Consider the following 16951-nt stretch of genomic DNA (forward strand, 5'->3'; position numbering starts at 1 on the left):
TTGGAAAAAGTTATGACCACTCCTACGAAAGATCCACAAATCAATGTATATTTGCTGCCGGAAACACAAATAAGTCCGGAAGATTTGGAAATATGGTGCCGTTTTTCGAGAACTGTTGCATAAAGAGATTATAAATGAGATGAGTAACATCAAAAGATGCAATTAACATCTTTGAAATGAATTTGCAATGGGCTGTACAATGTCAAATTATGAAAGTGGCTTAAATATTCTTTGGGTCACTCTGTGGTCCCTTTGCATACTTAATGAGGTTTTATTACTCTACACCTTTCTAAAATAAACTATAGATAACTTATTGCTTTAGATTTTATGTCCATGAATGTCAAATTAATATAGATAATGTAATATTACTTTAATATTTGCTATTGAATGTACTCATCCTATTCAGAGTGAACTTCATTGTTTTTGCTGGCTCTAGTGAAAATATCCCTGAGTATATTGGTGTGCCAGCAATGGTTGTGGAGTAACTGTTAAATTGCATGCTATAAATGTGCATTAAACCAAACATTAGCGATATACAAGATCCTTAGTAATTTTTTGGTGCAATTCAGTCGAGCTTGGTGGTAAGTTCCATAAATCGAAATTACGAATCTTGATAGTGTAATCAGTACTACCTGCTTTGGGAATATGATTATTTTTTTAAAATTTTACATTCGATAGAAAACTATTCTATGAAGTGAAATATTTTTTTTTGACAAAATTATAAAAATTTTAAGTTCTCGGTCAATACTGATTATTGAAATAAACACAAATATCGCCTTCATTTAGAACATCACATTATCTGCAAAAAGTTTTCAAGAGGAATATCTAGTTATAAGCATATTTCAAAATATGTGTTTGAATTCTTTCCACTATATCGTAGAAACTACGTGACATACAAAAAATTCTTATGAACCTTTTTTGAAAAGAATTTAATTTCCTATTAAAAAAATAAGACAATTTTTTTGTGTCACTTTCAAGTATCAAAATATCAGCTCCAATTAAAGCTTCATAACATACTTTATTGTACGATCGATGTCACGTGAGAAGGGCACACATACGAGACGTTCAAATTGTTCAACCATATAGTTAAAACCGTTATTTTGTTCTGCAAATTGTCATACACACTTGAAATAGTCGATACAATAACATACTATAATATGAAGCTTAACTGAATAATGAAAGGTTCATTGCTTCCGCGGCATGTTGTTGCCCTCTTAGAACCGTCCAATCGTTTTGCCAGTTTTGTCTCGATGATTGTCGGTTACTAGAGAACTACTGAAAGAAATGTTAGCTTCAACTTAATAAACAAAATATTCATTTTTTTTGCAAAATATCGATGTTTAGCCACCCTCTTGAAATCGCGTTGGTACTCAGCCAAGAGTCTAAAAACATAGGCCTTAAGTAAATCATCACTCAATAGTGTTACTGGACCTCCTATTATATACTAGATTATTACTCTAAATTATTTTAAATTATAAAGTATTCTTGAAAATGACACGTATATTATGAAATATCCCGATGACAAAGATATATTTTTGACATAACCCTGTAATATCTACCCTTTAATTTACTATTTGATGCGGCAAATTTTACAATATAAAAAAACATTAGAGTATATTTCGACACTAGCAGAGAGAAAATACGATGGGGTCGGCTCTGGGTGGAGAGAGACCATTTAGGGTGAACATTAGCAAAGAAGGGATGAATATAAGCCATCCCGACGAAGTTACGACATGCGTTTTCGACAACTTCGATTTTTCACTCATGGTAGATGCAGCGCAGACCTACTACGGTTGTTCCGGAATAAATCAGAGAGGTTTGTTTCTGCCCGGGCCTTGCAAGACTGTGTGTATGCTCTGTCAAATTCTCAGCTTTTAGGCAATTTTATATTCTTGTATTGTAAAAATATTTGCTTTGGATTCCCGTGCATAGGCTGCGAGTTTTGTATACGTTATCGTGAGGATTGTAGAGTGTCGGAGTGGTGAAGAAAAACAGAAACTCCAAGTCTTTCTTTCAATACATCGGTTTTTGCATGGTTTTATCATATAAATGAGAGCTGGTTTTATAGAGAGAAGCTATTACTTGCGAGATATGCCGTAATCTTTAGTGTTGCTTTACAGTGCATCGATTAGAAGTGAATTTTTATTATTTGAAATATGGGAAGAAGGAAGTATAAAGCTCTTGATGGAACCGTTCTGATGAAAGCAGGTTAACTAGGTAAGAAGTTGGATTTTTATATTAGATGAAATTATTTATTTTATTTTTTCAATGATAAAGGTGTTTTTCCATAAATTTTGATTAAAAAATAATAATATTATATTGGATATGAAGATATAAATTTAATCTGCGCTAAAACACAAAAATTCACATCAAAAGTATAAAAACATACATGTAAAACAATTAATATAAATTATTATTGAAGTACTCAATTTTGAAAATAAATAATATGTATTGTCACGTTACATAAATTACTATTCTTTACTTAGTGAAAGAACTGTTTATTAAATCAACAAAAGACTTGAGTTTTTATATTTGATATGACGATTTTGAAATGTGAATCGTTTATATGGATATTTGATATATTGCTTTCTCTGCGAGCATCTATAAATTGTCCTCTTAACAAGACAAGGTTTGTTTTTTCTGGATTAGGATTCTAGATTGTAGGAATACTTTTCGCACTAAAATATCATTGCAAACAAAATACGTATCTAATATATATAGATTTGAACACCACTTATGGTAGAGTAAACTCGACGCTATTTTGAAGTGCTTTCACCAGTCTGTTACTAAATTTTAATAGAATATAAAATTTTCACATTTAGCTTCTTGTTCTAATTTTCCTTTGTCTTCTATTCCTTTTTATTGATATTCCCAAGTGGCCGGAAATTGATATAAGAATATTCTTCTTTTGAGAACCCAACATTCCAACAGGACTGAACTTGACAACTGGTGCATGAAGTGAATAAAATAAGACCACTTTTTCTCGCATTGTAAATTATACCTATTTTCACAGTTACAGAATAAAACGTAGAACTAGTGTATAGAATGGGTTTCAATACATTATCCCAATTCAATTCTTCTCGGCTCACTTGAATATCAAGTAATAATCATATACTCGAAATTGGTCTATTTTTCAGTTCAGTTTTTACAAAGAGAATGGTGGCCCTCGGGTATCACTTACTAATTGTATTTGAGGAAATCTTTTGTCTGGAAATAAGACATATAGCTGAGTTTACCGAATCAAGTACAATAAAGATCTTCTTGAATCATCACAATGGACCTATTCTAACTGTACTCCACCACTTCAGCCTAACCTCACATAACGCATAAGCTACTTAGTGTAATACGAAAACACGAAAAAGTCGTTGGAGGCTAGATCTGGTGAATAATTGTCAACCAATTCGAAGTGAAATTTTTGAATAACCATGGTGTTCACTGAAATATGAGAAAGTGCATTGTCCTGATTGAAAAGCACTTTCTTTTTCTTCAAATGCGGTGGCTTTTTTGCAATTTCTCCCTTCATCTTATCAAGCAATTTGAGATAGTCGATGAACACAAACTCATAAGTATCGCCAACAAATTCTAGATATATCAATTTTCCGGCCTAAACCGCCATCTATAGTTCTGAATCCTTACAAAAAACCGACTCATTTTGCTTGAGTTGCATACGCATGCATAAATCTCCAGCCCACAAATGCATATTTCTGGTTTTTGGAGCTTTTGGCCAGCCAGAACGTTGTTTGTGAGTCAAGCTGATACGGCACAAGTACTGGTACCTTCAGGTTGAGATCAGAAACTTCTCAAACAACCCTTGTGGATATCTTTTGTGTATATAAAAAGCATAGAGATTCATATATTGGTGAATACAACTTTAGTTAATTTCAGATCTCACGAATAGTGAATCTAATGTTATTCTTAACGTTTATGCAACAATCCAGTTTTTCGAAAATTGACCGAACTAAGAATCTTTATTAAAATATTCATTTTTAATGTACTTGTACTCATTAATCACGTTCACGGAAACACTGTGTATGATTTCCGAGTGTTAAAAGGGTCCAATGCATTTCTCTGTCAAAATTTATGAATATTAAACTACTTACTAGTCTGTCCAATGATTCCCATGACTGCAATGGTGGTAATTATAGTCCATTACGAACTACTATTTTGGTATGCATTATAAACATTAACCAAAAACTGTGGTACTTAAACGGTGTTTAAAAACTTATGAATTATTTATTTTATAATCACCATTTCTTTAAGGTTCTCTACTTACTTCCGTTGCTTCAATTTTCCTAATACTAAACCAAACCGTAAACTTTCATGATTATATTTCTAACAAAAATTTTTATGTTTATGATGAAGATCATACCTTATAATCTCTATTTCTTTAATATTTATGAATGTACGAGGGTTGCTACTTAAGTTTTGAGATATGGTAACACTCATGTGAATATGTCGTATAACGTTTTTAAACAGTCGAAACATCGAATTGATGGGTTATCCGCCGTACAGTCTTTCTTTGGCACCAAATGACTTCTTATAATTCCCGCAGATCAAAAATAAATTGCGAGGTCAATTTTTTTTCTACACATGAAGAAGCGGTTGAACCGTTCAAACATGTTTTTGAGGTACCTCAATCGGAATGGAAAAAAGGCTACGACAAATTGTTCAAACGCATGCAAAAGTGTATTAATCTTAATAGAGTATATTTTGAAAAACAATAAAGCCATATCCAATTATTGATATTTGTTTTTATTTGTCTTTCTCAAAGCTTAAGTAGTAATCAAGCAAATATCACAAAAACAATCACAAAACTAAAGATGTTTAAAGAAAAGCTGCAATTGATATGAAATTTATTAAGTCATTGGCCTGTAAAAACATTTGAATTTCGAGTAGAGGTAGAAGGTAGAATGATTACTGCTCAATATCTTCTGTCAAATTTAATCGAGTTGAAAAATTTATTTATTTATATGTACCTAAATCAAGTAATAATGCAAATGCTAGTTTATGTCGGGCAGTTATCATTATTGAAGACAACTTAATTCTGGAACCGTTGGTGGTATTCATACTGGATAGACTGTTCTCAATTCCACTATACCAACACTTGTGAATGTTGGTGTAGTGGAATAGTTGGAATCATACGAATAATTAAAAAATGTAAATTTGTAAATACATAAAATGTACAATTATTCAAAGGTTTTTTAGAATCTGCTTACTTTTCTCTCCTTATCTTGCTTTGTATCATCTATTTCAGATTATTGTACTCCTAATTGCTAAGTCTATTTTCCCAGTAAACGGTTTTCCTTCGCTTTACGACTTTTAGGGGTTTCTATCCACTCCTTCTTGATTTTTATTTGCTGAGCCAACAATATTTTTAATAGTTTCTGGAGAAATCACATCCCAAATAATTTATTGTTTCAATTCAATTTTTCAATAGATATGTTTGAGTACAAAAATTATACTGAGAACAAGGAACGAGAGAATTATGAATAAAATAAATAACAATATATGGAAATAAATTTTTAAACAATTTTTTTTTCGTCAATACGGCAGTTCAATAGATTAAATTCACCTTTCACGAACATTTGTATTATTAAATCGAATGAATCTGCTCATAATGCAAACAGCATTTCAGTTCAAGGAATCAAATTCCTATCTAAACTAAAATATCAGGTATTAAGTCTGCGATTACACCACACAACTTGATAGTCCATAATTCTTTAAATACATAGTACTGTTGCTTTACTTTTTTTCTTCATTCTCTCTTTGTTCATTATGTAGTGTCATGTATCATTATTATGGTATGGAATGCGATAAATGTGAAATACGAGTATTATTAAGACTTCTTGAAAACAAAATTTTAAAGAAGCTGTGGCAGCAAGGGAAATATGTGAAATTGAAGGGAAAAACAGTTAATTAATGAACGGCACAGCGTTGGTTTATCAGATTTAATATTTGAGATTTGACGACTGATATGGATTCAATACAATTAGCCCCAACTATGAGTAAGCAAATTTTCACGTTCACTTCTTTATTCTGAACGTTAGCAATAGAAAATCAATTTTTTGTAATTGTAATAATTAACACCATAACATACACAACTAAGTAGAATTTGACGTATGACATAACTTAATAGGTCGTGTGACTGATACACAGATGGTGCTGCCATTGTCAAATCCATATGACGTTTATGAAGTACCAACTTTCAAAAGAATATGTGTGAAATTTCATGGCATTTCGATTAGTCAGAAAAAAGTGACAGCCATTCAAGTGAAACTACTGTTGTTATTTTAAAAACAATGGATTTAAAACTACTACTAAAAATACTGTACATACTTAGTAATAGCTTCAAAAGTGATATCTATACTCCATTTGTTATTGGTTTGCTGAATTTAGATGTGGTCGTACAGACACCTATGATGGTGAACGCTCTGGTCATCAAATTGAGGTTACTCGAGAAAATATCAAAAAAGTCTACATATTGGTTATATCTAATCGTAAATTGAAATTGCACGAGAAAGCTGAGGCCGTAAAAATAGCAGAAGACAGTATGTTCACAATTACCCATAGCTAAACAAAAACAACAATGTGTTGATGATTCCCAGCAGTGTTTAGCTATGTTTACTCGTAATAAATCAGAGATTTTTTGCGACAATATGTGATAATGGATGAAACATGGTTCACACTTCACTCCGGAATCAAAACGGACATCATCTGAGTGGACTGCGGCCGGTGAACCAAGTCCGAAGCGTCTTAAGACACAACAGTCTGCTGGGAAGGTTATGGCCTCAGTATTTTCAGATACGCCTGGAATATTGTTCGTCGACTATCTCCGAAAGGGAGTGACAATCAATAGCAAATACTACATAGAATTGTTAGATCGTTTAAATGCAAAAATGAAAGAAAAACGGCCTCATATGTCGAAGAAAAAATCACTAAGACAATGAACAGATTCACAAGTAGATGGCAAAGATAGTTACATTGAACGAATTAGACTTCGAATTGCTTCCTCATCCACCGTATCGTCCAGATCTGGCCCCGAGTGACTATTGGTTATTAAGCTCAAATGAAGAAGCAATTGCTGAAACGGAAGTATTTTGAGGAACAAGACAAATCCTTCTACATGCACGAATTGAAAAGTTAGGGAGACATTGAAATGATTGTATTGCTCTTGAAGAAGATTACATTGAAGAATTCAATCAATTTTTTGGCAAAAAATGTGTTTTTCATAGTCACGCGAGTTATTGGGTGATGTGGTAAGTAACAATATTTATATATACCCATTCGGTAGGAAGGATATGTTTCCTCTACATCTCTTTTTATAGATAAAAAATAAATGATTTGAAATTGTTCGACAAAGTTGATTCATTGACAAGGAAAAGTTATCTTAAAGCATATATTGAATAGTAACTCTCCCAGGTATTATCCCCTCAAAAAATATGGTCCAATTATTCTGTGATATTGAATTCCCTCATCCACTGTGGATTTTGCGTACTCCAATATCGTTAATTTTGCTTGTTTGCCATTCTACGTAGAGTAAACGTAGAATTATTGGAGAAAAAAATATTTTGTGAAACAATGTTTTGTTGGTATCTATAAATAGTATATTTCATAAAATTCTAATCATTGTCAGTTTGAGTATTTGAATTGTATGTGCACGGTATTTCTCTGGTTACAATTTAGTACCCATTATTCTGAGTTGTTCTGCGCATTACTTTAAATCAAAAGATTGTAAAATAAAAACGTATATTTTGAAACATTTCTAATAATATAGGATACACTTACATAGGACTTGATTTATGTCAACTGTCTTTTGTGTCAGTAAGAGAACAAATGAGAAACAATTAAGGCGCGAACGCAATGTGTAAAAGTCAGAGTGTTTAGTGCAGATAAATTTTGACCAAACTGTACGCCGTTTAGCAAATATAGCATATTAAATGCAAAGATGTAAAACAAGTACCTACCCACAATTTTTGTACCTTTTTATTATGATTATGATGCCATTAAAAATAAACTTGAAACAAGCAACAACATTTACAGTTCTGTTACACAAACATAAAGTAAAAACATTATTTCGGTTATTCTACATATTAATTAATAATTCCCGAACAAGTAAAATTTGAATTGTAAGTTGACAATCTTCAACTTGAAATTGTATTGTTGGTATAGTCTCGGACAAAAGTTGAAAACACTTAAATTTTTATATTGTCCAAAAGTAAGTTTTGCCAAACAATGTCGCGCGATGATTTTTTCGATTACTCTCGACGAGGAATACATCAACAGCAGTGTGCCGATCAACTCGCTTCTACTTTTGGTGATAAAGCACCATTTCGAGCCACCGTGTCGCTGGTTTACCGAATTCAATCATTATCGCACTTTGCCACTGGATAAATTTCTTGAAGGTCGTCCAAAATCGGTTGTCGTGCCAGAAAACATCGATGCTTTGGGTAAACTGATATTACCAGATCATCATGCGAGATACCGTGAGTTTGAGGCATACTGGGGCATTAATTCCACTTGCATACATAAAATATTGCATGAACATTTAGTTATTAAAAAGATTTTTTTACTTTGGATACTGCATAATTTGACAATCGCTTAAAATAAATCCCGTGTGAATTGGTGTAAATAAATGCTAAAAAATTCAATCGCGATGCTTCAGAGACGTCTATAAGATATGTCTATGCATATTAATTCGAAACTGAACAACAATCGATTGTATCGGCCAAATCCAACAAAAGTTGTTCGTGCATGAAGCACTCGAAACAAATGGTCGTCTATTTTTTCGGAATAATAGAGATGTCGCCACCGTTCGAAAAAATCAGGAGAACCAATCGCAGAAGACGAATCATTTTCCACTACGACAACGCAAGTTCTCACACATTAGTTAAAATAGAAACGTTTTTGAACAATAAAAACATTGAATTGATGGGTTATCCGCCGTACTCAATGATTGCTTCTTATTTCTGCAGATCAAAAAAGTCAACGATTTTCTACACCTGAGGAAGCGGTTGATTAGTTCAAATGGAACATGTTTTGGAAGTACCTCAATCAGAATGGAAAAAATATTTCTACAATTGGTACAGACGCGTGCAAAAGTGTAATGATCTCAATATTTCCAAAAATAATAGAGCCACATCCAATTATAAATATTTTTTTTTATTTCTCTCTCTCAAAACTTAAGTAGAAACCCTCGTATTCAAGCAAATATCACAAAAATCACGAAACGAAAGTCTTTGGCTTGTTAAAACATGTTAATTTCGAATACAGGTAGAATATAGAATGATTACTGCTCAATATCTCCTATCAAATTGACTAGGGTTGAAAAAATTTATCTCAAAACCCTCGTAGTTAATGCAGTTTTCGTACACAATTCATATGATAGGTGAAAGTCAAGTTAAGTAGCACTGGCGATTATCACAATGATATTGTTAAATCCTCGTCCACGACATAGACCGCAAAGCCAATCCTGTTTGGTTATAATGGAAGTGTATAATTTAGCGAATAAGCCGATTCGTTTGATGTTTTGTACCCATATTTTTATCATAGCGGTGTCTTTAATATGTTTTTTCATAAGCAGCGGAGAGTTGTTTATACTATTTTTTTAGAACTAATTTCTAGTACGGTGTTTTATTCACTTGTTTGTTTGTTTATTTTCTAGAATTCTAGAAATTCCTTTCTTATATATAACGAGCTTGTTTAGCAGCGTGAGTTAGTTTATAATTAAATATCAAGATGAACGGAACGTAATAGAGAAGTAACCGGTGAATTTAAATTAATAAGAAAAGTAGTAAATAGTTAATTATTTAAGTAGTGGATAATTCTAATTATATAAGTTCGTTTAGTGTAAGGGCCTAAATAAATTGAGTGATTAAATGAAAGTGGGTCTAAATTTAGCCCACAGTTTAAAACCAGTTTAAGTAAATTAGGAAATTATAAAAAATCGAGAATACAACTATCTTCAAGTGAAGGATTTGACTAAAATAAGGTCAATCAAATTTTACATATTTTAAAATTCCAATCAATTACTCTTTATGTGTAATAATACTTTTTGATGTTTTGAATATTTTTTAAAAAATGTTTCGGTTCTGGGCCTTACTAATACTTTGTTGTCGATTTTATTTCATAGAACTATATTTTACCTTATCAGTATATAAAGAAAAAAATTAGCAACATATTTTGAAAATTGTGAAATTGTTATTAAAATTTAGAATCGCAATATATGCTTGGTTACCAAAAAATTGGTACTAACTTGTTTCACTGACTGTACTTTCACAAAATTGTATTGGATTTATATCACTTCGAAGTAGTTCCAAAAAAGATTGCACTAATATAAATCCGATTTTGGGGAAAAGTACTAAGTGTACTTCATGCTTTTCTTATCTTGTATGAGAATTTCTCATTTTGATTTATTATTTTCGATATTAAAATTTCTTTATGATACAATGAGCTGCTCTAGTCATTTTTCAAAAGATTTTTTTGTCACATTAAATGGGAAATTAAAACTCCTTTCTTCTAATGTTCATCCCCGTATTTGGAATACTTTTCCTACTGTGTTTGTCTGCCTCAAATAGATTTTTCAAACAATATGTAATGTATTGAAATAACAAACACTTCTCAATCCTTAATACAATAGCTATTAAAGAAAGTAAGATGCATTCTCAAGGATCAAATTCAAATGAGAAAACACCATACCGAAGACAGTTTTTTGATGGGTTGGAACGAACCTATTAAAAAGTCAACAACAAGATTTTATCTTGTACAAGATATACTCGTGAAAACATGTCATGTCGCAGTTCGATACCAAAAGGACATTAGAATAATGCCAATCCAACAAAGCATAAAATTTTGATGATTTTTGTTCAAAAATCTCGGTGTGTTTCACAAATACATACAAGTGATCTGGAACAATTTTATAGGAAATTTTGATTTCTACATTTTTTGTTAGAAAATTTTTGATTACCAAACTTTATTCATCTCACACTATTTTAATGTGAAAAAAATTAATATTCCTTTAGTTTTTACATCTCAAAAATATGTAACAACCATCACTCAAATTATTCGTAATTGCAATGAAATTTATGAAATAGAACTAAAAATTTAACTTAAATTATTCAGGTCCTTTTTATCATTGTTAGTATTCTCCTTTTTATGTAGGTATATAATCCATTTCTAAAAATTTTCTTTTCCGTGTATTTGATTCCGTTTGATCGTTAATCTGATTAAAGAACGAATTGATTTTTGTATGATATTAGGATATGGTGATAGGCGTAGAAGTCAACAAAGTCAAATCTTTAGATGTTTGTGTCCTGTTAGAAGACGATCCACACTTGAGTAAGGCAAATATCCAGGGAAATTGATATTTCGCAAACTGGTCACCTAACAACCCTCGTTGGATGCATGAAGCCCACATCCAATATCCCGAAAAACTGAATGTATGGGCCGGAATAATAGGTGACAAAATAATTGATTCCCTTTTCAATGAGGCTAACTTAAATGGACCGAAGTATTTTCAATTACATTTAAAAAAAAATTCATTATTAGAAATTTTCATACAATAATAATATCCCAAACGACAACAAGATGGTGCCCCACCTCACTTTGCGTGTATGGTGAGGCAATACCTAAATAATGTGTTTCCCAGAAGATGGACTGGAAGGCGTCTTTAGACGATTTCTTGTGGAATCACTTAAAAAACATCGTTTATAAAACAGAAACTGCCAATATTCAGGAATTAGAAGATAGGATTACCACAGAGATAAGTAGAATTGAGCAGTCAGGGATGTTGCAAAATATTTTGCAAAGTTTTAAAAATCGCATGGCTTGTTGTGTTGAAGTAAAGGGACAACATTTTAAGCATCTGCTGTAATCGCCTTTACTGTATGTTTTCTAAAATTCCGAATTTTTCTACTTCACAAATGTGGATCTACTTGTAACATAACACAAACATTTGAAGATTTGTCTTCAGTTATTGTAGGTTTTCAGCTCCATGATTTGGATAAATATTTTACTGCACCAGTTTCATTAAACGTTTTACTAACTCACTGACACTAGACCTTGTTACGAGAGATTTGTATTAGCAGATAAATTATTAAAGAATATTCGAATTAAAGGAGTTTATTCAATCGTAGCCATCTAAATGTACAATATTTATTGTTACTTTGGTGGAGATACTGTAAATGTAGATATAACTCCGAAATTGTGGCATTTAGGTATAGAGAATAATATTACATGAAAAATAATCAGGATTTCTAAAAACACAAAATATGTAGGTTGATCCTTTTGAATAACAAAGTTCATTATTTTATATTTTTATAATATTACTCCTTTTGTTTTGGATCTTTTAGATTTTAGTTTAGTGAAATATTTGGATAATGTATTAGTTCCAAATAATGGTAACGAAAAATGTTTTTTGTTTAGATGTTCAATTTCTGTTTTGTTTCTTAGTTGGTTATAGTATCTATTTATCCTTTTCTTGAATATGTTGTTCATCATTTTTCGGGATAATTATTTTCTTTTTAAGCAGTTTTCGCTTTTTAAATAGCTAAATATGTATAATGACAAAAGTGGCGCAAAAATAACGCATGAATTTGAGTTGACTAGTGGGAGTGGGAAGAGCGGGGGCTGGTTGTTTTGTAGGTTAGGGTATCCAGTTTTAGTAGCAACGGCGCAGTGGACCGTGCCCCATCGCGTTTTCGCTGTTGAATATTTCCTCAAAAGCTGTGAATCTGTTATTAGTGTTCAACGGCTTTTACGCAATGTTCCTCGAAATGGTTCGATATACAACACAATACTTCATTGGGTTGCCTGTTTTCGCACAACTGGCTCAGTTATCAAACAGAAGTCGTTCTCATGCGGCGCCAACTCCACAAAATGTCGACAGAGTTAATATGTAATCAAAATAAAGCAAATTATACTGGTTTGAAATTCATGCGCTCTTTTTACGCCACCTTGTACTCGTATAATACAAAAATTAACTAGAATATATACAAATAAAAATATATAGAAAAATATAAGCACACTTTAAATAATATAATACAAATTAAGATCAAATTTACCATGGGAGACGAAAAAGTTGGTTTTACAAATGTACTCTAATTAATCTGACTTATGGACTATATAGTTTTGTTATATAAGATAGTTTCATAAATAAAAAGCAAAGCAAAAAACTTTATACTTTTTGATTTTCATTAACCAAGTAATTTTGTCGATATAATATCCGTTGAGTTTCATATTACAGTAATTTAAGCGTGATCCTCAATTATATATATTCTTTCTACCCATTACCAATTTGTTCTAAAAATATAACTCACCCTTCAGGCAACCAAAACTCTCCTATTATACTCACACGCATTTTCGTAATTTGAAATCATAGCTATGTTCGCGGGTTTGATCCCGAATCAGTTTAGGGTCCGATCGCATGCGTACTTTCAAAAGAATCTTTCGAAGCTCTGAATTTTCAGTTATAGTTTCGTATTCGTGGATCATATGAATTCTAATAGTTATTGATTACCGATAAGTTGTAGAGGTTCTCGATATTTTGATTAAGCTCGTAATCAAGCATTTAAATTGGTTACCAAATGATTAGGAATCAATTCTGAATTTGATTCCAATTTATTGAATTTATTTGAAATTCACAACTCTATTTCATTACATCAGTTAAAGAAAATCACTATGAGTTGATGATTGATGTATATCTAATTTTTTTAACTGTGAAAATTCAATATTCATTCGCACTGTTCATTGTAATATTCTCAGGTCGACAAATATTCCAATACAAAAACTAAACATTATCTCACAATTGCAAGGAAAATAGCATAGTTTATCGACCGATTTAATTCTACTTGGATCTCGTCAGGACAGCGTAATTCTTTCAGAGATATGGCCAAAAAGTCAATCTAACTCTTGTTTTTAGAAGAAGAATATTAATCAATATTCGTCGCAGTATATAACTAGAGAAAGGTCAGACTATTGTTGCGAAATCATTACTTGAATACAATGATTTCTCATTGCTTTTGAAAAAAGATGTAATTTTCATGTACGCGCATCCAGATATTGAGTATAATACTTTTGAATAAACTCAATTTGAAAAATGAATGATTCTTCCATAATATTAAACCTTTCTTTCAAGGTCGAAAGAAATGAAGAAATTGGAAAAGTGGCATGTAATATTCTCTTTTATCATTTTTATTTGGAAAACTCTCTCTAGAGGATCCCCACTGAATATAAGCCGTAAATATTTAATGCTATGCTACGCCTCAATCGCGTCCGCAAATAAATCAAAACCAGCTTGTGATTATCTCTCCCCAAACCATGCTAATCACTTCTTCTTAAATTGTAACCCCAATATTTCCTGTCTATATGAAAAACTGGTGGAGTTTTGATTTATTTTAATTTTCTCTTCTTCAATAAGTGAAAGCCAGCTTCTCTTAAAATCGTATTTGTGTTTCCTTTGCTATTATTAATCCTTGATATCTACATTTTTCACTCTCCAAAACATGAATAACCAATCAAACGCTGTATTATCTAATCAATATATGAAATAAAACAGAATTCACGTCAATAAGAGAAATCTTTAAAATTTATGTGTGTACGAGGGCTGCTACTTAAGTTTTTCGACATAATAGTGTTTGACATTTTTAATGGTGAACGTACTCAGAACGTGTTGCAATTTGAATTGTTAGATAGATTCATTTTGGCCAAAAAATGGAATTAAATCGCGATTTTCGACGTAAATTAAACCAACAGCAGTGTGTCGATCAACTCACTTCGATTTTTGGTGATGAAGCACCATCTGGAGCCACCGGGTTTCGCTGGTTTTACGAATTCTATCGTGGTCGCACTTCGCTACAGGATGAATCCCGTGAAGGTAGTCCAAAATCGGCTCGTGTGTCAGAAAATAACGAGCTTGTGTGTATGCTGCAAGATCGTCATGTAACATACCGTGAGATTGAGGCTACTTGGGCATTAGTGCAATGAAATTTTGAAAAAATTCAATCAAGTAGTTTCAAAAGACGTCTATAAGATAGTGACAGGCGATGAATCATGGATCTATGCATTTGAACCCGAAACTAAACAACAATCGACTGTATGAGTCTTCTAAATCAAGCCAAATCCATATTTTTGTCCAAAAAACCCTTCACGACACTTACCAATAAGTTCCAAGCTCGAAGCTCTTGCGTAGTAAGCTTTTGTATAAAATGAATATCGCCCAGCAACTTTTTAATTTGTGACTTTCTTTTAACTGAGCAAAGACTTGTCTTAAGTATTTGAATCCTTCGTCTTCTTTATTCATAGCCTTCAAAAAATTTTTTCTTAGTTAGTTACAGATCGACCAACATAGCTTTGCCTCTGAGATGCGCAAACGATAAAATGAGAGGGTTCCCGACTTCGCCCTTCCACCGGGAAGTACAATGGAGAGAAGAATTTTAGTCGAAACCGTTGATTGAATGCAGTACCTGAATCAATGTCGAAACAAATTTGGTATCGGTTGACCATAACGACAAAACAGTAAAGGATAGGAATCTCAACATCCTTATTCATTCATCCACAGAGTATAATTAAAGGAATTATACATAATATGATAATTACTAGAGAGTATTATTTATTGTAGATGTATTAATAGTCACAGCACATAGTGATATACTTTCTACCTGATTCAATGTTCTATATTGTAATCCTAGTCAAAATTCATTTAAATAAAAGTTAAGGATTAAAACATATCGGATTATTGGGAAAAATGGATAACCTTTAAATGGATGGTTATTTAATGAATAAATCATTATTTAACAATTTTTACGAATTTTTTGAGTATCACTGCCTATAAATTATAATACGACGGGTAGTTCCTCGATTCCGGATAGATTACAATCTTCATCTTCCTGTTCTGATTCAGTATCGCTATCCTCTTCATTTAAATCAATAATCAGATCATCTACGATAATGTCTATTATGGGTTCATTCGTCGTGAAATCGTCCTCAAATTTCTTGGCTCTTTTGCTAAGAGATTTCCACTGCTCTGGAGAAAATTGTTGAAATTAAAAGATAAATTTTTATTTGCAACATAGTTTTTGAGTTCGTCCCAAACCGATTCGATTGGATTCAAATCCGGATGATATGGTGGTAGTCGCTTATATTTTGGCTTATAGGGCATATCATTCAGGTTTCAGCATCGTTTTATTAAATATTTCTCTCCGATAACCATGATTGCATCTAGGCTTTTTTGTTCAATGTCGTTGGGATTTTCTTGATTTGTTTATTATGATAAGGTGCATTATCGATAACCACAACGCTCTTTGGCGGCAAATCCGGAATCAACTGTTCTGACACCCATTTCTTATAATTATATAAATTCATCTTATTATGATAATCACCTGTATTGCAATTCGATTTCCATCTTATATAAGCATTAGGCACAAATCCATTTTCTCCACCTGCATGTACTATGATTAAACGTTGCTCTTTACTAATAGGGTTTTTTAGACCATCCTCGGTATTATCACTCCAACCTTTTTGGTGCGTGTGTGTAGCATGAAGTTTCAACTATGTAAATAATAGGTCCTCCCTCTTCTCTGTAAGTCCGCATTTCTTTTAAGAATTCTATTCTCAGTAGTCGAATGGGCTGGCGCTCCATCAATATTTTTCTGTTTCCTCCATCGAAATCCAAGTTTATGAATGTTTTTTTTCAAAGACTCTTTGCAACCCTGATAGTCCATATCGCGAATGATATTTCTACGAATTACCCTGAGCGTAGGTATTCATTTTTCTGTGAACTGGAAATTAACTATGCACCTACGTAAAATAGCCAAGCAGCATCATCCATTGTGAGGTTCGAATGTTTCACTATCTTCTTATTTGAAGTTGAAAACGGTTCCTGTAAACCTTCTTCTATTTTCTTCATCTCTGATTTAATTTTCCTTGCGGTTCTTACGCATAGCCTCTGCTACACGTT

At 32.2% G+C, this 16951-nt stretch overlaps 1 protein-coding gene across 1 annotated transcript in view; it reads left to right on the forward strand.

Annotated features, from left to right (window-relative positions):
* Positions 1-1820: 1820 nt before the first annotated feature.
* Positions 1821-16951, forward strand: part of LOC130893635 (uncharacterized) — a 97189-nt gene continuing 82058 nt past the window's right edge. Inside the window, exon 1 of the mRNA XM_057799882.1 lies at positions 1821-2217. The gene's annotated coding sequence lies outside the window, so the exon portion shown is untranslated. The remainder of the gene's footprint in view (positions 2218-16951) is intronic.

The sequence above is a fragment of the Diorhabda carinulata genome, chromosome 5 (genome assembly GCF_026250575.1).
Source record: "Diorhabda carinulata isolate Delta chromosome 5, icDioCari1.1, whole genome shotgun sequence".
Classification (NCBI taxonomy): Eukaryota; Metazoa; Arthropoda; class Insecta; order Coleoptera; family Chrysomelidae; genus Diorhabda; species Diorhabda carinulata.